The sequence below is a fragment of the Dermacentor albipictus genome, chromosome 5, assembly GCF_038994185.2.
Source record: "Dermacentor albipictus isolate Rhodes 1998 colony chromosome 5, USDA_Dalb.pri_finalv2, whole genome shotgun sequence".
NCBI lineage: Eukaryota > Metazoa > Arthropoda > Arachnida > Ixodida > Ixodidae > Dermacentor > Dermacentor albipictus.
In genome coordinates, this window is record NC_091825.1 from 7,509,900 (window position 1) to 7,533,464 (window position 23,565).

Sequence of the window (23,565 nt, forward strand, 5' to 3'; positions counted from 1 at the left end):
GGGCAAGCTTCACCTTCAAAGAGCACAGGTGAAACACTGGTGTCGACACCGAGTTCTCCCGTCCGGCAGTCAACATTCGCACCACACAACTGCAAAAAGTCAATCCCCAGAATCACGTCATGCGAGGAGCGAGGAAGAACAGTAAACTCTGCATTAAAAACTTTCCCACCCAAAGACACATCCACGTTACATACACCAACGGGGTATAATGCTTCACCACTGACTCCACGGAAACTTGTGCATTACCATTACGAAAGGGTAAGCCAATACAATAACTGGAACGCTGCCAGTCAGCTTAGGAACGTTGTTTTCTTTTTGGCCGGCACGGCGTTGGTATGGTACGACAACCACGCGGACATGCTAACTACTTGGACACGCTTCGTTGAGGAAATAAAAAAAAATGGCTGTGGCTTAGGTAAGGTTAAGCCCAGGATGCGAAGCATACTAGCCTTTATTTTAGTTGTTGAACCACTGTTTAGCTTGGTGAACTGCTGTTGCTTGGCTATATTTGGTTCGGCTAGACGAAGAAACAACTCATGCGTTACTCTGCTTCGCCTTGGACGCCCCGCATTGGACGCGGTGAGCGTCGAGCAACGCAGCGTTCGGCGCGGCAACGAAATGTGCGCCTGAGCAAGCGACGCACGCCTGAGCCTTAGAAACAGCTCGTTTCTAAGGCAACACCGCATTCACTAGAGGCGCTTTTGTACCGCTTTGAAGCATCGTACTCGTGGCTCAGTGGTAGCGTCTCCGTCTCACACTCCGGAGACCCTGGTTCGATTCCCACCCAGCCCATCTTGCAAGAGTTGAGCCAAAGCCACTTCTCCTCTGTCGTGACGTCACGGTGTCACGTGGTATTCAAGGCGACACCGCCGCGCCTGAGGAGCTGGGTTGAGCTCTCGTAATATGCTTCGCATAAAAGTGTTTCGGTGACTCGGACGCAAAGAGGAAACGTGCGGAACTCACATTAGCCCAGAGAGCTCAGGTACCCGGCGAGACTTGCACTACCTACATCGAAGAAATTTTGAAGCTGTGCCGCACCGTCAACCCTCAAATGACAGAGGAAGATAAAGTGGGGCACGTGGCAAAAGGAATAGCGGAAGACGTGTACAACTTCCTCATTGGTAAAGAGAACTTGCACACTGTATCAGAACTGATACGGCACTGACGTACGTTCGAGGCGCTGAAGACTCGCCGAATTACACCAAAGTTTGGACGGCTGGCCAATGTAACGACTGTAGCAAGTGTTGACACGAGTCCTCCGCTCCCAGACCTTTCGTCCGCCATCCGCCAGATAGTCCGCGAGGAGCTCCAGCGACATGACGAACAGGCACGTTATGCGGTGCCACGTTGCAGCTCCTCCGTTTTCCGAGACACTCTTTGGGAACCCCCTTCGGCTACTTGGAACCACTCGGTGAACGTCGCGGATCTTACCGGCTCCAGAGACGAACCGCATTACATTACGACCGAACCACCACGCAATGATTCGCCCCCTCAACGTTTTGATCCACGCCCACGCAACTTTCGTCCACGAAGACTCGCCGCTACTTACGACTTTCAAGGGGAGGAGCCTCGTTACCCTCAACCGATGTCTTCAGCAGATTACTTCAATCCGCATTCTGAAGTTCGCCCTTCGCCAGCGTGTTACTGCTGCGGCATGCCTGGCCATATAGCTAGGTACTGTAGCCGACGCAGAGCATCAAACTACGGATCGTCAGCGCCGACTATGCGGTCTAGCGGTCGTACACTGCGCACTCAGTGGCCAGGAGACTCCACTTCAGGAAGCCACTTTCGAGAGGACCGATGCACCGCCCAGGAGACCTACTTTGGAGCAGAAAGAACCCGGAACCGCTACCGCTCCCCTGCCTCCGACCGTACTCTTGACGCCACCACCAGCCTTCCGAGCCTCCCGATCACCATCCCCTCGGCCGCGATTCACGTCACCATCGCCTCGGCGCCGTTTCGTGTCGCCCCCGCCGGGAAACTAGCCAGCGCGGCCGATGGAGGTGAGGTCGCTGGAAAATGTGTGCTGCCGACTCAACTGCCTCTAACTATTTTCATGTTAAAGAATAAGGTTCAGGTACTGATTGATGGGGTCTCCACAATGGCTTTAGTCGACACGGGAGCAAGTGTCTCGGTCATGAGTGTGGGGTTTAAAGGCCTTCTGGTACGCAAGGTTATGTTTCGTTGGGACCTGTGCACAAGTATATAAATACGTTACCATCTGTATGGGCCTAAAATTGATGGCTTGACAATATCTTATCTGGCTGGGTAGTAAATTTGTGTCAAAAAAGACAAATGCAGCACACTGACCACAACAGTGTGGCTAACATATATAGGGAGCAGACACTCTGCCGGCAGAGTCATATGAAAATTTTGCCAGCAGTTCGTCTTCATTGGCCAGCTTCGATCACATAACTAATGCTGACATAATTGTGATAATTTATGTTCAGGATATACTCCTGACCACCAATAGGCACGTTTCATATTGTGATAGCAGCTGATTTCTCAGGGACAATGCACTGTAGTGATGAACATGCTAAAGAATGACAAGGGGCGAGGCACCTCTTTCCATAGTCTGGCAGCACAGCTAAAAACGGTTCAGGTAATGAGTAGCACCGTGGCCTGTGCAAAATAAAGATCAGTGAGATATTCACTTAGAGTGTTCAACATCCTACACCCCCGAATGATCGGCAGCAGTAAGCTTACAGATAGGTGAAAGTACACTGGAAAAACATTCAATGGTCATACTTTGCAGGTCCAAGTCAGTTTAATGCACATTATTTGCTAATGACTGTTGCCAGAATGAACACGAGGATAGAAAATAAAGCAATTATCAGGCACATAATGCTGGGACTTGTGCTATTGTTCGCTTTAAACTGAAGGCTCGTGCCAGAACAGGTGACACGAACCAGATAATCAAATAGGCTGCATATACAAAGTAACAACACACTTTCGCTTGCCCAGTTCTACCCGCACTAGTAATCCGACCATAGCTAGCCAGTGAGGAAGAACTCTAGGCAAAAGTTTTGTCAGGCAGTTCTGCTAGCAGAATATATCACCATTCCTGTGACAATTACTTGTTATTACTTGTCTTACGTGTTCATTTTTACATTCATATTGCTTTTTGTCAGCAAATGTAAAATTTGTACTTAATAAGAAGGAAGTATCCAGTTCTTGGTTATAACATAATCATCTACCATGCCACAGATGTCTTCACAGACTCTGTGCTTAGTCACCAGCCAAAAACAAGCAGTTAGAATTTTCGGGTATGTAAGCCGCTTGCATCACAAAATATAAAGCAATTTACTTCGTGAAATCTAGAAATCTTGCTTTTCACACCAATGTCCACATGATAAAAAGCAAGCCTGCCCAAAATTGTCATTCACGACATTAGTGCTATCAGGCGTGTCTACATTTCAGGACAGCGCTGTATGTCTTGACGCACGTAACTATTATGATGTTCCCTAAGCTCCAGCACAATAGAACCACCTTCAAAAGTGGCTAACAAATTCTGAAACAAACAATACATGCACGAAGCAGAAAAGGACGGTGTGATAGGGCTTATCTATAAGGGTAGTGCATATGAAAACGCGATCGGCAACACTTATGCGCAGTTCACTTCTGAGCACACGCACATCGCGTAGAACGAGCACTTCTACACCCAGCAACGCTGCGACACATTGCACATACTGTTATGTTGCTGCGTGGGTCATATCGCGAGGCACCACCGCGACAAGGGGTATCGGCAACAACCTTTTATTGCCGTCACGAAACAAACACAGAACAGAGGAACTTGATAACCACTGGGACATATATACACTCTTGGGGCCAGAAGATGGCGCTTTTTAACACCAGGGTTGAGTGACGAAGATAAGTCATCCGCTGAACTCAGCGGCCAGAATCAGTACACAACACTCCTTCCCCCTTAGTTCGGACTGAACAGTCAGCCAATTCCAGCACAAAGTCCCGAAGATGTTTGGATGTCTTCCGAGAACGCTGCGAACGGCGTGGGCCTGGCAATTTTACACTTTGCTCCGTTGGTGCTGGCTGAGGTGCTGCTATGTCGTCCGAAGGGAGCATGACTGTTGGTTGCTCCTCGGGTGGTAGCATGGCTGTTGGTTGCTCCTCGCGTTCACTGGGATCTGGTGTCTTGCTGCTGCTCACTCCGCCAGGTGAAGGGCTTGATGCAGGCTGGACCTCAGCTTGTTCTCCTTCAGGTACGGTTTCGGCTAGCCTCATGGGAATGCTGCTCCGCCGACGAAGCTGTTCCACGTGCCGGCGACACACACGGCCATCCGGAAGAGCAACCTCGTAAGAGATCGGGCCAGTTGCTCTGGAAATCACAGCAGATACTCATGGGGGGCCCTGGCTGTAGTTACGTGCAAATACAGGGTCATCGGGCTCGAATGTGCGTCGTGTAGGCAGAACTTCTGCCAATCGGGAGGACTTGTCAGGGGCCCGGTCTGGGTGGAGCCAATCCAGCATGGTAGAGAGTCGGCGGCCCATCAACAACTCTCACGGGGAGCGTCCCGTGACAGTGTGCGGAGTTACATGCTGCTGTAGAGTGAAGTCTGCCAGGCGCTGTGCCCAGCTTCCTCGGATTATCCTAGATAATGCCTCTTTGGTGGTCCGTACCATCCTTTCGGCCTGCCCGTTCGTGGATGGATGGAACGGTGATGTCACTCGGCGGATGAGGTTTGCATCCAGGAACCCTCGAAATTCTGGGGATGTGAATTGCGGGCGATTGTCTGAGACAAGGGTATCTGGCAGGCCATGAGTTGCGAACAATCTTCGTAAGGTAGTGATTACAGCACTCGATGTCATTGACGACATTGGTATGACCTCCAGTCATTTGGAATAAGAATCCACCACAGTCAAGAAGGTCTGTCCTTGGAATGGACCAGCGAAAACAATGTGCAGGCGTGACTATGGAGTCCGGGTCGTCTCCCATGGCTGCACAGGTGCCTGAGGCATCTCGGGCCGTGTTTCCTGGCAAGGACGGCATCGCCGGACCCATTTCTCAATGGCCGCATCCATGCCGGGCCACCGTACAAAACTGCGGGCAAGCGCTTTCATTCTGACGATGCCGGGGTGTCTGACATGCAGAGCTTTGAGGACCCGGAAACGCAAATTCTGTGGAATCACCACACGGTCACCCCACAGTAAGCATCCCTTGTGGGCGGAAAACTCATGTTGCCTGGACACGAATGGTGTGAACTCGGAACTCGGAGCGCACCTTGGCCACCCCTTCCACACCCAGCTGAGGACACAGGAGAGAATAGAATCCTTGGCGGAGTACTTAGCCACATCGTCTGCATGGACTGGAGATTCTGGAAGTGCTTCCAGAAGCATGACGACGTCTGCTGGCGAGGGGTCATCCTGGCACTGGTCCGCTTGAGGCAGTCTGCTGAGACCATCTGCGTGGCCTAACGGTTTTCCTGGTCGGTGGTGGAGAGTACGCTGGTATTCATTCAGAAAAATGGACCAAGGCAACATTCACGGTGAAAGCATCTGTGGCGTTTGCCGGTCTGATGTGAAGAGCCCTAGGAGCGGCTTGTGGTCTGTATGGATCTGAAATGGGCGGCCGAATACGTAGTCATGGAACTTTACTCCGGCAACCACAGCGAGTGCCTCCTTATCAATCTGGGCGTAATTACGCTTCGTAGAGGACAAGGTTCTTGAATAAAAAGCGTTTGGTGCTTCCGTGTTATCCGGCATTCTGGGACTCAACACTGCTCCTATTCCATACGGGGACGCATCGCAGGCAAGGATTACCGGCTTCTCGTCGAAGTGTGTCAGCACCTGGTTGGATGCCAGTAGCTTCTTCACATTGTCGAACGCAGTTTGTTGTAGGTTTCCCCACAGCCAGGGGGCCTTCTTGTCCAACAAACGGTGCAGGGGTTCAGCGACAGTGGCCTTGTGGGGAAGGAATGCATGATAGAAGTTGAGAAGACCCAGGAAGGCCTGCGGCTCGGCTCTATTTAACGGCCGCGGTGCATTAAGGATGGCTTGCGTCTTGGCCAGTGTGGAGTGGATTCCCTCAGCATCGACTCGGAAACCCGAAAATTCCACTTGAGTCACTCCTTCCTGGTATTTCTCCTTCTTGACCTTAAGCCCTGCACTTGGAACCGCTGAAGGACCTCTCGAAGGCGACTAAGTAATTCCTGGTGCGATGCACCTGAAATGAGGACGTCGTCAAAATATGGAATGATGTCTGGTAGTCCGCGCAGTACGTTCTCCATTAAACTCTGGAAGATGCCAGGTGCGACGCTGACACCGAATGCTCGAAAAACGGCAGTGGTCTCCTAGCGCCCGGGCACTACATTCCACTGTACGTTGTCGCTCGTGGCACAACCCGTCGCAGGTTGACGCGAAGCAGCGAATACGAGCATATCGCTGATTACAATAGGCGGTGGTTCTTGGATGGAATCGCATTCACAGTTTAAACCGCAGCTGGTGCAATTAAACCCTCTCTCCATCGACGCGAAAGTAAACAACGCTAAGAAACATAGCGTCACTTCCACTAGGAACAGGAAGCTGCCGCTACGTAAGTTCCGCTTGACGCCGGAAGCTAAGGCGGTGAGTGGGAAAGGAGCGTGGAGCAGGAGGACATGTTGGCGGTACTTAACGTGGTCGGCGGAAACGTGTATGGAGAGGTTTTAGGTGCCACCAGAGTGGACTTTGGTGCCACGGAGACCATCCGTGGCCCCCTGCCTTCCTCCTCAATTTACGCCTCGGCTCGCCGCGAGCCACAGGGCTAGACGAGCTTCCCGTTAGGCTGATAAATGAACTAGGACCAAAAAATAAGGAAGCTCTGGTGAAAGCAGTGGAAAAACTTTAAAAGATAGACGAATACCACACAGTTGGTGACAAAATATAATGAACTTATTTTATAAAGGTAAGGGAGGAGAACGACAGAATTCCCTCGTATAGACCGTTGACCATCACATCGGTAATCTACATGCTAGCAATGCAGGCAATCAAATTAAAGCTTCCAGCATGGGCAGAGAATAATGGCATTTTGGGAGAGCTTCAGAATGGCTTCAGAATAGGTAGGCGTTTGGATGAATAACTTGTTTGTTCTTACTCAGTGTATTGAAATATCAAAAGCAGAAAGCAGACCGTTGTATGTGGCCTTTTTAGACATTACAGGAGCCTACGACAACGTAGACCGCAACATTTTGTGGTATATTCTGGAAGGCGAAGGCTTAGGTAACGATTGTCTACAGCTTTTGAGAGATATTTACCTAGAAAATACCGTTTGCGTTGAATGGGAAGGGATGAGGAGCGAAGAGAAAGTTGATATCAACAAGGGACTGAGGCAGGGTGCCCTTTATCCCCGCTGCTGTTTATGATGTACATGGTGAGGATGGAGAGGGCGCTAGAAGGAAGTAATATCGGGTTTAATCTCTCATACAAACAGGCGGCTACAGTAGTAGAGCAGCAACTCCCAGGTTTATTTTATGCAGACGGCATTGTGTTGCTAGCTAATAAGCAAAATTATTTGCAACGTCTGGCTAATATCTGTGGACAGGAAGGCAACAATTTAGGTCTGAAATTTAGTATTAGAAAGTCAGGTGTTATGGTATTCAATGAAAACAGTGAACAGGCAGTGGAGATACAGGGCCAACAAATACCTCGGGTAACAGAATATAAATACCTTGGTATATGGATAAACGAAGGCAATAGCTACATGGACACACAGGAAAAAACCATAACAGTAAAGGGGAAGAGAAATGCAGCCATAATGAAGCACAGAGCGCTATAGGGATACAAGGTACGAGGTCCTCCGAGGTATGTAGAAAGGCGTAACGGTTCCAGGACTTACTTTTGGAAATGCAGTTTGCTTTAAATCAGGGGTACAACCAGGACTCGACAGGAACTAAATGTCAGTGGGGCGCTTCGCATTGGGCGCTCACGGGAAGACTACAAATGAAGCTGTGCAGTGATATGAGCTGGGCTAGTTTTGAAGTGAGTAAAGGTCGCAGTAAAATTGAGTATGAAGAACGGCTGAGGAATATGGAAGAAAGTAAATGGACTGGGAGGGTGTTCAGGTATCTGTACAGGAAAAACATTGATTCACAGTGGAGGAAAAGAACTAGAAAGCTTACCAGAAATTATGCGGCCTGTATGGTGGGCAACACAGCAACAAAGTTCAAGCGGAAAATCAGAGAGGCTGAAATAATCTCATGGGTGGCGGCAATTAAAGAGAAACCTGCCATGAGTAACTGCTTAAGAGCAAAAAACGAAATCAGGAAAGAAACCATTTATGATAACTCAAAGGGAAGCTCGTTACTTTTCGAAGCGAGATCGGGATGCCTTAGAACACGCACCCATAAAGCGAGATATAAGAAGAAGCATGTGCTTGCTGCGGTAAAGCTAGGGAAACAGGGGAGCATGTTTTATTAGAATGTGAAGACATCTTCCCAGCGGTCGATTTAGGCACCACTGGCCTCCTTGAAGCCCTTGGGTTCAGCGCGAGCAGTGGTAAAGCAGACATGTCCGTAATAGACACTAGTAAGAGGCGACTGAAGGATTAGTGGAAGAAAAGTAGGGAAACGACAAAAGACGGAGACGTACAAAAGCACAGTTCGCAATAGGGGATGAGAAAATGTGGGCGTGGTAATTCAGAGCTTTTTTTTCATTGTTTAACCTAGGTAGGACATTAGGCAGTATAATGGCAAAATCTTGGTGGCGCAACCAACCGCCCCATACAAAAGGGGACGCTCATAATATCCATCCACCCGTCCCCCTCGGACTCGCTGACCGAGCTTGCTTCTCATCCCTCATCGGAAGCCAGAACGTGCTCGTGAATTGTAGACGAAATGCGCGTGAAATAGAGGCTACTTTACCATAAACAAAGGGACGCCTTCATCGGCGAAGTAGACTATGGTGGGAGCTATCCTAAGGAAGCAACAAATGAGCCTTTGCTGGCCGACTCACTTCTGTGCTTCGTCCTCAACGGCCTTTCAGTTTCGTTCAGAATACCCGTGGGCTATTGCTTCACGAGAAATTACACTGGCCGCGAGCTGCACACGCTCATGCAACACATCCTGAAGGAAGTTGAAGACATAAGATTTTTCGTTGTGCGTATTGTCACCGACAACTACAAGATCAATGTCTTAGCGTTCCAACTTCTATGCAATGGAAGCCCCATGCATTCTATTGAGCACCCAGGAACACCGAATCGAAAGCTTTTCCTAGCATTCCATCAGTGCCGCTTGGTCAAAAACGTGCAATCGCACTTTTTGTTGCGTAACATCGGAAAAGGCGTCGAAATAACGGCAAACCACTTGAAGAGCCTCTATAAAATGCAGCAAGTTCGATTTCTAACAAGAAAACACGTGTTCCCCACAAACATTGAAAAAATGAACGTGACAAGAGCAATTCAAGTTTTGTCTCCTGCCGTGACAGCTGCACTGAAGTTCCTGCAAGAGCAAGCGGGCCACACATGCGACGCAAGTTTCGCGGGTGTCGGACCGACGGTTGAATTTATGGACACCGTTCACCGCTGGTTCATGCGCCTGCACGTGAGCAATTGTACCCAGCACATACACCACAACAATGCCGACTGCAAGCAGTTCGAATCTACAAGCGATGAACGGCTAAACTGGCTTGAAACAAGCTCCCTCGACTACCTGGTCGATCTCAAAAGCCAGTGCCTGGCAAAGAACTTCTTAAGCAAGGAAACTTACGAAGGCCTGGTGTTGCCAACTCGTTTAAATGCTGACTGCATTTGATATCGTCTTGAAGAGATATGCTTTCACTTTGTTTAACAAGGAAAATGTCGTCTGAGCCAATCGAGTCGTCTTCTGGCTGGTTAAGGAAGTCTGCAGGCTCAAATGATCAAACGGATGCCCGAGCTGTTCCCTCAGGTATTGAGAGGACTCCAAAGACTGGCATCGCGTCGGTGTCAAGTACGAGCAACGTAATGGCAGCAGAAGGCAACGATTGCTTGTCAACCCTGCCGCAAGAGAAAAAATTCCCTGCAGATGCATGTAGAGAGCTCACAGAGCAACTCAAGAGAGAACAGCCTCTGCTTCCTACTCCAGATGTCGCAACATTGGCTATAGTAGGCGGCTACTAGGCAAGAGCTGTACAAGAAAAGTGAAGTAACTCGAGAAGCAGTTGGCGAAAAACGAACGCTTTATTAAAGGTTAGTGTAGCTATCTTGTGACGTCACCGCAGCCACTGCCGATTCACAAGAGGCGTGGCCGGTGAATCTAACAAAACAAACACGTGTCAGCGGCGCATGCTGATTCACAACAATTCTTCCCCCTTAAGGAGTGAAGCGGTCCGAGGGCCGGGGCTTCCGCTTCGACCTACGCAGTGTCATTTCAGCCCAGTCAGTCGCTTGCGCCTCGCTGGTAGCAACCTCGGCTTCGGCCCGCCCGTCTGGCAGCGTTCGAATGTCGGTGCCTACTTGAGCCTGACTGTGACTGCATTCGTGTCCTTGAGACTGCGAGTCTGCCGCTGCGTTCTGACTGCCTTTAGTCGTTGGTACTTGCATGGGGGCCTCGGGTTCCACCGTTTCTCTTCCCATGCTGGTCCTCCTGGTTTTTAGCTGGTTGAGGTGGCGGCGATGTTGCTCCCCATCTGCAGTCTTTACCATTGCCATTCGCGAGCCTTCGGTGGACTCTACCGTGCCTGGTTTCCATTTGTCACCCACTCCGTAGTTCTTGAACCAGACGTCTTTGCTCAGCGGTTGGCCACTGTTGCACGCACCTGCAGAAGGGAATGGTCGTGACATGACGTTGTGCAATAAAGAACGTGGCTGATATACGAGAAGCACAGAAGCTGGGGTTTGCCTATTTGGCAAGGGAGTGCGCAGATAATGCGAAAGAATGTGGTCCAGCCGAGCTTGCAAACTGCCGCGTGTGTTTTTTTTAACCCCTGTTTGACAGTCCGTACTGCTCTTTCCGCCAGGCCATTAGACTGCGGTTTGTAGGGAGCTGTCCGCAAATGAGCGATGTCATTGCGTTTCATAAATGCCCTGAACTCTTCGCTAGTAAACTGCGGCCCGTTGTCCATCACCAGGGTCCTCGGCAAACCGAACCGGCTGAACATAGTCTGCAGTGCTTCAATTGTCTTTGCCGAACTGGCGGCCTTCATGGCGGTAACCTCGATCCATTTCGTATGGGAATCAACCACGATCAACAACATGTTACCTTCCACAGGACCCGCAAAATCGACATGGACCCTAGGCCATGGCTCCTCTTTGTCCGGCCAAGGCATGGGTTGTGCATGGGGCAGGAGGCATGCTGCCCCATTCTATGCATGTTGAACACGCGTTGACCAGCTTCTCAATGTCCCGATCAAGCCCTGGGTACCAGAAAACAGAACGTGCCAGGTTCTCCATAGCCGTTATCCCTTGATGTGCATCATGCAGCATACGCAGCATTGACTGCCGCGCACTTGTTGGTATAATCGCTCGATGGCACCAGTACACAATTCCGTGGCTGTACGTCAGTTCATCTTTCCTGTGCATGTGCACGCTTAACGGCTCCTGAGCCGGTTGCAAGTACCGTGGCCAGCCATTCTGAATGTAATCACGGACTTGCGCGAGGTCGCTGTCGTCAGCAGTCATTTTAGCCAAGTCACTCGCCGACAGAGGACAGGTATTGAGGTGATCGGTCAGAAGAAGATACTCACGAGCGTCATCTTCTGCAGCCTTATGGTATCTTCGACTGGTCGCCTGTATGCCCCGAAGCAGAGTCGGGTAGATCGGGCGTTTCCCGAGCTCAAGGGTAAAGGACAAGCGCGCAAGCCGAACGTGCGACTCGCTCTCGGAGGAGGAAATTGCCGATGCGAAACCACGTGACTACTGCCAACGTCCAATGATTCGCCTATCCAAAGCTCCCGGCGCTGCCGGAAAAACCCGCGGACGTGCCGGCGGGACGAGCGTTCGTCGAGACGCCAGCATGCAGTGGCCTAGGTTGCCAAGGTTACGGTGGGCCATCCCCAACAGCAGCGACGCGGCGCTGCGATGACGTTTCAATCTCGATGACTGCTCCGACGATAGGGCTCAGAGCGCTCCAAGATGGAGGAGAGGAATCGAGAAGAACCAGCTGAACGTAGGGCGCGCACCCTCTTTCAACCAGCCGAAGACAACGCCGCTCGCGAGAGCGCTCCAGAGCGCTGAGAAACGACCAGCCGAAGATAGCATTAGTGTTGTTATGCTCCTGCCGCACCGGTAAACGGCTGAGGATGTGTGCAGGAATCAACGTCTTTCCTGGCTTGAACTGAATTTTGTAGTTGTAGGCAAGAGGGACCAACGCTGAATCCTGGCAGCGGCCATGGCGGGAACGGGCTTGTCGGGGCTGAAAAGGCTCAGAAGAGGTTTGTGATCTGTAACAAGCGTAAAATGATTCCCGGAACTTTGTAACACCGAAGACAACTGCCAATGCCTCTCTTTCAATTTGCGCGTAATTACGCTCAGCAGCTGAAAGCGTTCGCGACCAGAACCCAATTGGTCGATCTTGCCCATTTACTCTGTGATATAGCACTGCGCCGACGCCACACGACGACGCATCGGTTTCCAAGATCAGCGGCTTACTTGGATCGTACTGACTCTGGAGGACAAGCTACCCATAGGGCCCATGCATTGAAATCGGGAACCGCAAGAGCGTCGCCATGTTGCTACGCGCCGAGGTTGCCAGCTCCTGAGACGCTTGCTAGACTTGGTGACAGTAGTCCATTTTAATCCGGCAACCGTAGCAGCGTAGCAGCATGGCTACTCGCTTGTAGTCTCGTGATGTGTGCGTGCAGCCGTGTGTTTGGACTTGATAAGTTGGTTCTTTAATTCTATGTTGGGGGACAGTGTGGGTGTGGTCCATGTTGGCCGTACAGGTGGCAGTTATGCAACCGAGGGATGATCCTGTTGAAGTTTCCGGCGGTATGCAGTTTTCAGCGGTCACGCTTGTTGCAGGAGTGTCACTCGACGAGGTTACGAGCTCGAAGCTGTGGCCAGATCCCTCGTTGGCGTTCCGTAATTCTCTTCGCACGGGCGCGGTATGTTGCAAAAGCCGCTTTCGCGATCTATCGTCGCGACGATAGATCGTTTTTTTTTATTATTATAAGTACTGATCAAGCTGTAGGGCACATGTAACCGACAAACGGAAGTCTCAGAAGAGCACCCGAGGTTATAATAAAGCAGGCGGCGCAGGAACTCCATGGCACCCAAGGGACAGTGGGGGGATCAAAGCTCGAAGCAGAACGGTACGTAGGTTGGGGCCGCCGAGGCAGGTGTGTGCCAGGGAGTGTTCGCACGGACAGCTCTCCTGGCACGCGCAGCATTGCCTCGCAAGGTCGAGATACTTTAAAGGCACCTGCGCCCAGGATCTTTCTTTTTCCTCGGTGCAGTGAGCACGATTAACGAGAATAATATGGAGGGCATCTGGTGCAGTCGCGAATGCGTTATTGCAAATGTAGCTCGCGTCGCCTGGCGTGTGTAGTAATATCAGAGTTGGTTGTATGAACTTTATGCATAATACGGCTTTGTTACGGTACCTTAACGGAATGGGCCTAGAGGACGGTGTTTGTACATTTTTTTGTACCGCCCTAATCACCCCCCACTACAAACACACACACATACCCCCCCTTTTGTTTTATGTATACATACAATTCTTTGCCATGACGGATCATAGCCTCCTTTATTTTTGAAAAATAGAGGAGGCTGTGGACGGATTGACCAGTTCAAGTTGTCAACTTGTCAGTAACTGTCATAGGAATCACTGTAATAAACACAATTCCCCGATCGGATCGTTTACTTTCATTTTTTGTTGTAACATTGAAGACTACAGAGAACCTTATTTTGTATATGTGAGAGAAGTATGTCCATATCACGAGCTTAAGCCAATGTGCGATACAGTGACAAAGCAGCTGCTAAACATGAACTGCATTGAGGGCCACACAACACACACGTAATTAAAGGTGCAAAATATAGGGGGAAGTTTCAAAATATGCTCTCTAGCACTGCAAAGTATAACATATATTGTATGTGTACAATAAATGTTCAAAAAAACTGCATCAGTGTCCCATTTGCCTTCAAGTTTATTATCAAGTTCAAGTTTACTGAGCATATGTACAACAGGAATCTACTGACACACCCGCAGTCAAGGTGGCTGTTCAAGGTGTGCTGGCTGCCTCAGTGTAAGAAAAAGAAATTGGGTAAAAGTCGACACCAGTGCCACTGCTTCTTGCCTCTGACCTGCACGTGCCTCCGCGGCATCTTTGTGCACAAGTGCGCTGGCGTGGCGAGGCGTAGGAGCTTTCCGAAAGAAAGAGTATCGTTTACATGAAGAAGTGGCTGTCCACATTGCCTCTCGCTTTCCCTCAAATGTTTCCCTGGCGACTAGGGTGACACACCCGCAGTCAAGGTGGCTGTTCGAAGTGTGCTGGCTGCCTAAACGAAAGAAAAAGAAAGAAAATAGATGAATGTCGATAGCAGCGCTATTGCTTCTTGCCTCTTACCTGCATTTGCCTCCACGGCCTCTTGGCTTGCGGAGTCTGTATGAGGGAGCTGCTGTGGCTAGGCGTAGGCATTCTCTAAGCAAAAAGAAAAGGCCATTCAAATGGGGAATTATGGAAATAAATGCAGTTGTTATGTCTGCTTCTTGCACTCTTCTTGCCTAAAAGTTTTCAAACATAGTGTCCAGTACACACCAGCACTTTGACTGCTTCGATCTGCTTTTTACCTGCAGGTGTTGCTGCGAGATCCTCAGTATGGCTGTGTGCAGCATTGTAACACTTGGTCGAGGCATTTGAAGTGGTAGCCAAAAACATAAAGAATCATCCTTGTCTGGATGAATGCTTTCAATTCCTAAATGCAGTGGTAACTATCACTATTAGTGGAAGGCCCCCCACATCTACGCGCCAAGTGCCATAGCTCGAAACTGAATTTTTCCTTTAGTGTTTCACAACGTGTCTGATATGTCAACATTAGATGTGTTTGTTTTTATTTATCCCAGTGTGGAGAGAGCATCATTAAATTGTTTTTTATTTTTGCGTCTTTTTTGGTTTATTTCTGAATTTATCAAGCAGCAGTCTCATGATGCTAAAGTGACTGATGTAATGGCAATCAGCTTTTGTTTTGCAGAAAAACAACGCATTTCCTGACCCATTGTTTGACATCCCCTCACTCGCATAATTTTGCAGAGTATTCTACCTATATTGACTTGCTTGAGCTCCACTAAAGAGTTTTCAAATACGACTCTTTCCATAAAATCATTCGATACTTCCCATAATTTCTGTACCTTAGGCTTCTGATACTCTGCATTTACCATTTTTGCTTGTTTCTGACTAGAAATGTCTTCTTTAATTTAGAGCTTAAATTTTACCTTTGCAACGCACGGATGGGCTTGCCGTTGCATATCTGCATAAAAGGGAAACATGTTTCATTAAACATTTGCAAAATCCAATTGAAGATTGATGAATGCAGCTTGCAGCGTGATATGACTGAATGAGCCATAAAAGTAACTCATCTCACTTGGTAAATTAAAGAACATATTAGTGTGATGTAGAATATACGTTACACTAACGTGGTGGGTTCTCTAGCTTATAGAGCAAAATAATCGGTGCGCGAGAAAAAAATTATTTTTGCATACCCCTTGTACACATTGATTTAAGGAAAATGAGCTGGAGCTGTCCACATCATCTACTTATTTTACCTGCGAGTATGGTCAACAAAAATGTGTCCCAGCTGCTTAGTGGTATTTGAGATTATGTCAGTATTGCATATGTGCCTGTTGTCTAAAATATTTGAATTGTGAAAATCCTCGAAGGGATCTTATGTGCATATCTGCAGTTTATGGATACATGTAAAAGACTCAGCATCAAGTGCAAGTGAACGGTCCCACAGGCCCGGAGTCGATAATGCAAATAGATTCCTGCACAAATTTGTGACCAGAAAAGATATTCCACATGAAATGGCATGCAAGGAAGTGTTGAAAATATTGTACAGTTAATAAAACGACTACGCTATTAATATGTGGGTTGATGCACTCGTTATGTAAAATGGAGGTGAGGCGTGCAGACAGGACACAAGAGTAGAGTATTTACAAGCAAACAACACGAGCCCTGGCCACTTCTCTACTCTTGTGTCCTGTCTGCACGCCTCACCTCTGTTTTGCATAATGAATCCTTACCAAATTGCTCAGCTTTCTGTCGTTCTAAGTCTCGATGCACTCGATTTCATCCGCATTAGGCACTCGCCTCTTGATTACTTCGTGGCACAGAAATACTCGGCATCAGGCTGTTTTTCTGCTGTGGCCTTTGTAGAAGCATGACTGTTCAAAGTTCAACAATTAAACAGATTCTTTGAGTTGCGTGTGGCTTCGCCAGTACAATTCCGGTGCGCTGGTCCGCCTGTCCAGCAATTTCCTACTGAAGGGAAACCTGCAAATAAAAACACCGCTCCGCATGTAGAAAAATGCTCCACTGTGACGCTTCTCAAACGATTGTGATGCACCACAAAAGTTGCCTACTGGCGTGATATTCTCAACAAGGAGATACATTCGTTTACTTACATGTGAAGGTATATGCCAGAGCACTTCGGGGCTTCGGTGGCACATAAGGCACGAATGTGCCATAGCGTCCGATGTCGACGCGCGATTGCACGTCAAACCTAAACTGTACGAAACTACTACGCATCTAAAAAACAGATTCGAAACCGAAATTCGCGTCATCCTGTATTGCATGAATGCGTACATCGTGATTTACATAAGTCACGGACTTAGCGATCGCTTTCTGTAAACTTAATATTAACGCACCACCTTCATAAAGCCATCAGGTATGCGTTTTTAGATGACAAAGCATAGGGTGACCTGTACTTGTTTTCAGCTCTTTCAACAGTAATTGCGCTGGCCACATTGACCAGTAGCAACAGGGCGGCGCCCTAGAGGTTCCCACTTTTCTGGCCCAGCTTTTCCTCTAGAGTTGTTCTACTAACTCTATGATTGGAGCTGTACGAGGACCGGCGCGAGGCTGGTCGCGACCCGGACTCTCTCTCCCCTGACAGCGCTTCTCCTTGCTTCCTCTGCAGAATCAAGCGTCCTTCCTTTCTTTAGATCACTATCTGTCTATCTCTCTGCCCGTGCCGATCACGGCGTTTGGCTGGCGTGCATCATTTCCCCCTCCGGCATACCGAGTTCTTTGGTTCGCTCCGCTTGCTCAGGCGCACGTTTTGTTGCTGCGCCGAACGCTGCGTTGCTCGACCATATGGCTCGACGCTCACCGCGTCCGATGCGGGGCGCCTCGTAAGTGATGGCTGCCCTGTAGCCCATTGTCTTACACCCCTTGGCGGGTCGACGGGAACGCTGTCGCGTTCCACTCTTGAAGGCGAAGCTTAAGCGTCCTCCAATTTTTACTGCGAGCTTCCCTCACTTCAAAACTAGTCCAGCCCATATCACCCTGCACAGCTTCATTTGTAGTCTTCCCGTGAGCACCCTATGCGAGGCGACCCACTGACCTTTGGTTCCCATCGAGTCCTGATTGTACCCCTGATTTAAAGCAAACAACTGCATTTCCAAAAGTCAGTCCTGGAACCATTACACCTTTCCACATACCTCAGAGGACTTCGTACCTATTGTATCCCCATTGCGCTCTGTGCTTCATTAAGGCTGCATTTCTCTTCCCCTTCACAGTTATTTTTTCCTGTGTTTCCATATATATATTGCCTTCGTTTATCCATTTACCAAAGTATTTATATTCTGTTACCCGAGGTATTTCTAGGCCCTGTATCTCCACTGCCTGTTCACTGTTTTCATTGAATACTGACACGTGTACTTGTCTTTATCGGGCGACAAGTTTTGCCGCCGAACAAATGTTATCGCACAGCGCGGGACGCGCCTGCATGTATCCGAAGTTTCTGGAAAGTTATCTGTTGTCTGTTGTCGCCGAACGTTGTGTTATCTGATTTCATCGCTTGACACGAATGGTGTAGAACATTTTAGAAGGCATGCGGGTCCCAACGTTTAATCTGGAACATTCGATGATTGCTGTATAAAAGCCGACGCGCTTGATCCGTTGATCAGATTTTCGACGATCGCCGACTGTGTTCGCCGCTTTCGTTGTGCTATAAGTGTAGCCTGTTTTGTGGGCACAGGTTCGCCCAATAAAAGCTAGTTTTGTATTCCACCGTACTGCTTCTTTCTTCGCCGTCACTACCACGTGACATCTGGTGGAGGTGCTTTACGTCCATGTACCGGACGCCCCCGACAAGCCGTAGTACAAGCCCGGACCGCAAAGACAACACCAGCGCCGTCCCGGAACATCGAGCAAGCCGCCGTCTTCAACAGCTGCCCCCGGAGCACGGACTTCTACCTGAGAAGACCAAGAAGATTGTGGCCAAGGCAACCCCAATGGCAGCCCCAGCGTCCCCCATCGTGCTGCAGCACCCCAGGGAACCTCCGACGTTCCGCAGATCAACAATCGAGGACCGGTAAACCTGGCTTGAGACGTATGAGAGGGTCGCTACGTTTAACAGTTGGGACAGCGACGACAAGCTGCGGCATGTCTATTTCGCACTGGAAGACGCCGCCAGGACCTGGTTCGAGAATCAGGAAGCCACCTTAACGACGTGGGACTTGTTCCGAAGCGGCTTCTTGCAAACGTTTACAAGCGTCGTACGAAAAGAGCGAGCCCAAGCACTACTAGAAACCAGAGTGCAGCTGCCAAACGAGACGATCGCGATCTTCACGGAGGAGATGGCCCGTCTTTTCCGGCATGCCGACCCAGAAATGCCAGAGGAGAAAAAAGTCCGCTTCGTGATGCGGGGTGTCAAGCAAGAACCTTTCGCAGGACTTATCCGTAACCCGCCGAAGACCGTAGCTGAGTTTTCTGCAGAGGCATCGACGATCGAGAAAACTCTGGAGATGCGCACCCGGCAATATAACCGCCAGGGGCTCAGGCCGCAGTACGCCATCCAAGGACTGGATTCCGACAATCTTCAGGAGACCATCAGGGCCATTGTGCGCGAAGAACTGCGCAAGGTCCTGCCTTCGTCGCAGCCTCAAGTGACCTCTATCGCCGACATCGTGAAGGAAGAGGTGCACCGATCCCTTGGAGTTCCTGAGGTGCAACCAGAACCACCGCAGCCGGAAGCAATGACCTACGCCGCCGCCGTCGCCCGCCGTCAAGGCCCCCCTGCGCGACCGCGCCAAGGTCCTGCAACACCGCAATTCCGTCGTCCACCGCCGCCGCCGCCAGCGCGCCCACCCGTCGCCCAGCGCACCTATACGAGGAAGACGGACATTTGGCGAGCCCCCGACCACCGCCCGCTCTGCTATCACTGCGGAGAAGCCGGCCATGTGTACCGCCGATGCCCATACCGCGACATGGGACTGAGAGGGTTCGCCGTCAACGCGCCGCGTCCACAGCTTGGGGAGCGCCCACGTGACATTGCCGATTACCTAGCCGCCACTCAGTGGAACTCTCGACGACCGTCCCGTTCGCCGTCACCAGGCCGCTACCTGTCGCCGCAGCGCCGTCCATACACTGGCCCAGCCCGGGGCCGCTCTGCGAGCCCATACCCGGAAAACTAAAAGCAGCAACCGATGGAGGTGCGGTTGCTGTTCGTCGAACTGACGAAGATCCTCCGCCGCCGACGAAGACGACGAAGAGACCATCTCGACGACATAACGACACGCCGCCGTCCCGACGAAGTCTGGAAGCCAAAACTACACCGACGAAAGACGACTTGACGACGCGACGTTCCAACCTCAGTTCAACACGACGCAGCCGTGATCCAACGCCAAGACCTAACTGCAATGCCAGACAAAGAACAACCGACCTCGACGTGCTTCTCGACGGCCACGCAGTCACTGCCTTAGTCGACACAGGGGCCGATTACTCCGTAATGAGTGGACACATCGCCGCCCAGTTGAAGAAAGTTAAGACCACATGGGAAGGCCCTCAGATTCGCACCGCTTGAGGACACCTCATCACGCCGACTGGGATCTGCACGGCAAGAATAACCATTCATGACCGGACTTACCCTGCCACCTTCGTTATCCTCCAACAGTGTTCACGAGACGTCATTCTCGGTATGGACTTCCTGGACCAACACGGCGCAATCATCAACCTGAAGTCGAAGTCAGTAACGCTGTCGGAAGATAAAGCAATGCCGCCGGAGAGCCCTCGTAGTCACCACGCCTTGAGTGTGCTCGAAGATCAAGTGAGCGTCCCGCCTCGCTGCAGCATCGTTATTTCGGTCAGCACCGAAACACCTGCTGACGTAGAAGGCGTCATTGAAGGCGACCAACGTCTACTGCTAGACCATGAAATTTGCGTCGCAAGAGGGATCGCTCGACTGCATGGAGGGAAAACTGAAGTGTTGCTGACAAACTTCAGCCAGGAGTTCAAGCACATCAACAAGGGCACGACGATCGCGTACATCGAGGAAATTCTGGAAACAAGTAATGCGTTTGTCCTCTCGGATTCCGCCGCATCTACCCCGACGACCATGGTTCCCGAACCAGACTACGACATTAATCCAAGTCTCCCTATGATTAAGCAACAGCAGCTCAGAAGTCTGCTCCGACGATACAAAGGCTGCTTTTCGACGTCATCGAGGATTCGACAAACACCAGTCGCCAAGCATCGCATAATCACCGAGGAATGCGCTCGCCCACTCCGTCAGAGCCCTTACCGAGTTTCGGCGCGAGAACGTGAAGCTATAAAGGCCCGTTTATAGTCCGACGTTCTCGTCACGTACCACGACATACTGACACACTACACGAAACAAAGAGAAGCATACCCACAACCCCACAAACAACTCGACAGGTCTCAAGAAACAGATTGGAGAAGATTGCAAACCAGAACGTTCCGAAACCCAGTACACTTAAACAGAATAAATTCAACACAATATCCAGACGCAAGCTGCAAGCTCTGCAAACACGAACACGCAGACATGGCACACATCTTGTGGAAGTGCACACAGATCGGTTCAGTATACGTAGAGGACAAGATAGAACCGGACCTTCTCGAGGAGCGATGGCTAAGCGCTCTGACTAGCTCAGAACTACACGACCAATTATGGGCTATCCAGCGGGCCCGGGCAGTGGTGGAAAGGCTATGCCTCACCGCACACAATGCCCGGGTGGCCTGAGCCCGGGCTGGCAACCTCGCAGGTCCTTTTTCCATTAAAGTTTTTTCCGTCCGTCCGTCTCGGCGCGCGGGCGAGCGTCGTTCGCGGTCAGTCACGCTGCGTCGGTTGCGCTGCGCCAGCCGAGATGCCATCCCCTCTATACTTCAACGCGCGCGCCATAGGCTGCTATCTTCGGAGCATGCGCAGAAGGTTCACCAAGCCGCGCGCCGTCCGCAAAAGCCGTCTGCGGAGTTGTGTTGGCGCCTTTTTCTTCGCGCGCAGTGCATTGTGGTGCGAGAGTTCCGCCGACTTCGACGCGCGAATGGCTCCGGAGCCAAATCGTCGCCGGGGCCGCCGGGGCGCGTTGGAAGCCGCCGGTTACGTTAGCTGCGCCGGTGCGCCCGACTATGCAGGGGTCGTTTTCGCCGACGTGACGTAGCGTGCGCGCGCGCGTGCGTTACGTCGGACTATAAACGGCCCTTAAGAGAACAAGTCGACGAAATGCTGCGCGACGACATCATCCAGCCGTCGAAAAGCCCGTGGGCATCCCCTGTTGTTCTGGTAAAGAAAAAGGACGGAACCCTACGTTTCTGCGTCGATTATCGTCGTCTGAACAAGATCACGAAGAAGGACGTATACCCCCTCCCACGGATAGACGACGCATTTGATCGGCTCTGCAACGCTAAATACTTCTCGTCCATGGACCTAAAGTCTGGCTATTGGCAAATAGAAGTCGACGAAAGAGATCGCGAAAAGACCGCCTTCATCACCCCAGACGGCCTCTACGAGTTCAAGGTTATGTCATTCGGACTGTGCTCGGCGCCTGCAACGTTCCAGCGCGTGATGGACACGGTTTTAGCAGGATTGAAGTGGCAGACCTGTCTCGTATACTTGGATGACGTCGTCGTCTTCGCCGGAAATTTCGACGTTCACCTTAGGCGGCTGGCAACAGTACTAGAGGCCATCAGGTCATCAGGACTTACTCTGAAGCCGGAAAAGTGCCGCTTCGCTTACGAGGAGCTTCTATTTTTAGGCCACGTCATCAGCAAATCTGGAGTCCGCCCCGACCCGCAGAAGACAGCTGCCATAGCAAAGTTCCCACAGCCCATCGACAAGAAGGCAGTGCGTAGATTTCTTGGCATGTGTGCCTACTACAGGCGATTTGTCAAGAACTTTTCACGCATCGCTGAGCCGCTGACGCAGCTAACTAAATGTGACGTCGAGTTCAAGTGGGAAACGCCGCAGGCCGAGGCATTTCAAGAGCTCAAACGACGCATGCAGTCGCCGCCCGTACTTGCGCACTTCGACGATCACGCCGATACCGAAATCCACACTGACGCCAGTAGCCTAGGCCTCGGCGCCGTCCTGGTCCAGAGAAAAGATGGACATGAACACGTGATAGCTTACGCTAGCCGGTCGTTGTCAAAAGCGGAAGGCAATTATTCTACAACCGAAAAGGAATGTCTCGCCATCGTTTGGGCTACAGCGAAATTTCGCCCTTACCTATATGGCAGGCCATTCAAAGTCGTCAGCGACCATCACGCCTTGTGTTGGGTAGCGAATTTGAAGGATCCCTCAGGACGGCTGGAACGGTGGAGCCTCAGACTACAAGAATACGACATCACCGTAACATACAAGTCCGGACGAAAACACTCCGATGCCGATTGCCTATCACGCGCCCCCATTGACCCGCCGCCGCAAGATGACGAGGATGACGACGCCTTCCTTGGAATAATAAGCGCGGAAGACTTCGCCGAGCAACAACGAGCGGACCCGGAACTTAAAGGCCTCGTCGATTATTTGGAAGGGCACACCGACGTTGTCCCCAGGGCATTTAAGCGCGGATTATCTTCCTTCACGCTTCAAGACAGTATACTCGTGAAGAAGAACTTCTCGCCAGTCCGCGCCAATTACCTTCTTGTTGTCCCGTCAGGACTTCGTCCAGAAGTATTGCATGCCCTACATGACGATCCGACCGCTGGACACCTCGGATTTTCCCGGACACTATCGAGGATACAAGAAAAGTATTATTGGCCGCGCCTGACCGCCGACGTCTCCCGTTATGTCAGAACATGCAAAGACTGTCAGCGACGCAAGACACCGCCGACAAGGCCAGCCGGATTACTACAGCCAATCGAGCCTCCTTGCCGACCATTCCAGCAGATCGGGATGGACTTGCTGGGACCCTTTCCGACGTCAATAACCGGAAATAAGTGGATCGTCGTGGCGACGGACTACCTCACCCGCTTCGCTGAAACAAAAGCACTGCCGAAAGGTAGCGCAGCCGAAGTGGCGAAATTCTTTGTCGAAAACATCCTGCTGCGACATGGCGCCCCAGAAGTCCTCATCACCGACCGAGGAACGGCCTTTACAGCGGAGCTCACCCAAGCCATTCTGAAATACAGTCAGACAAGGCACAGGAGGACAACGGCTTACCACCCGCAGACGAATGGTCTTACGGAGCGGCTGAATAAGACCCT

At 50.7% G+C, this 23,565-nt stretch overlaps 1 protein-coding gene and 1 long non-coding RNA gene across 5 annotated transcripts in view; one reads left to right on the forward strand and one right to left on the reverse strand.

Moving 5' to 3' along the window:
- LOC139059837 (uncharacterized) overlaps positions 1 to 23,565 on the forward strand; it is a 226,877-nt gene that overhangs the window by 187,314 nt on the left and 15,998 nt on the right. The window lies entirely within an intron of this gene.
- On the reverse strand, positions 14,472 to 16,319 carry LOC139060384 (uncharacterized). Its single transcript, XR_011514766.1, has 3 exons — positions 16,146 to 16,319; positions 15,339 to 15,373; positions 14,472 to 14,547 (listed from the first exon to the last, which is right to left on the reverse strand). It is a non-coding gene; the product is annotated as an uncharacterized lncRNA (long non-coding RNA).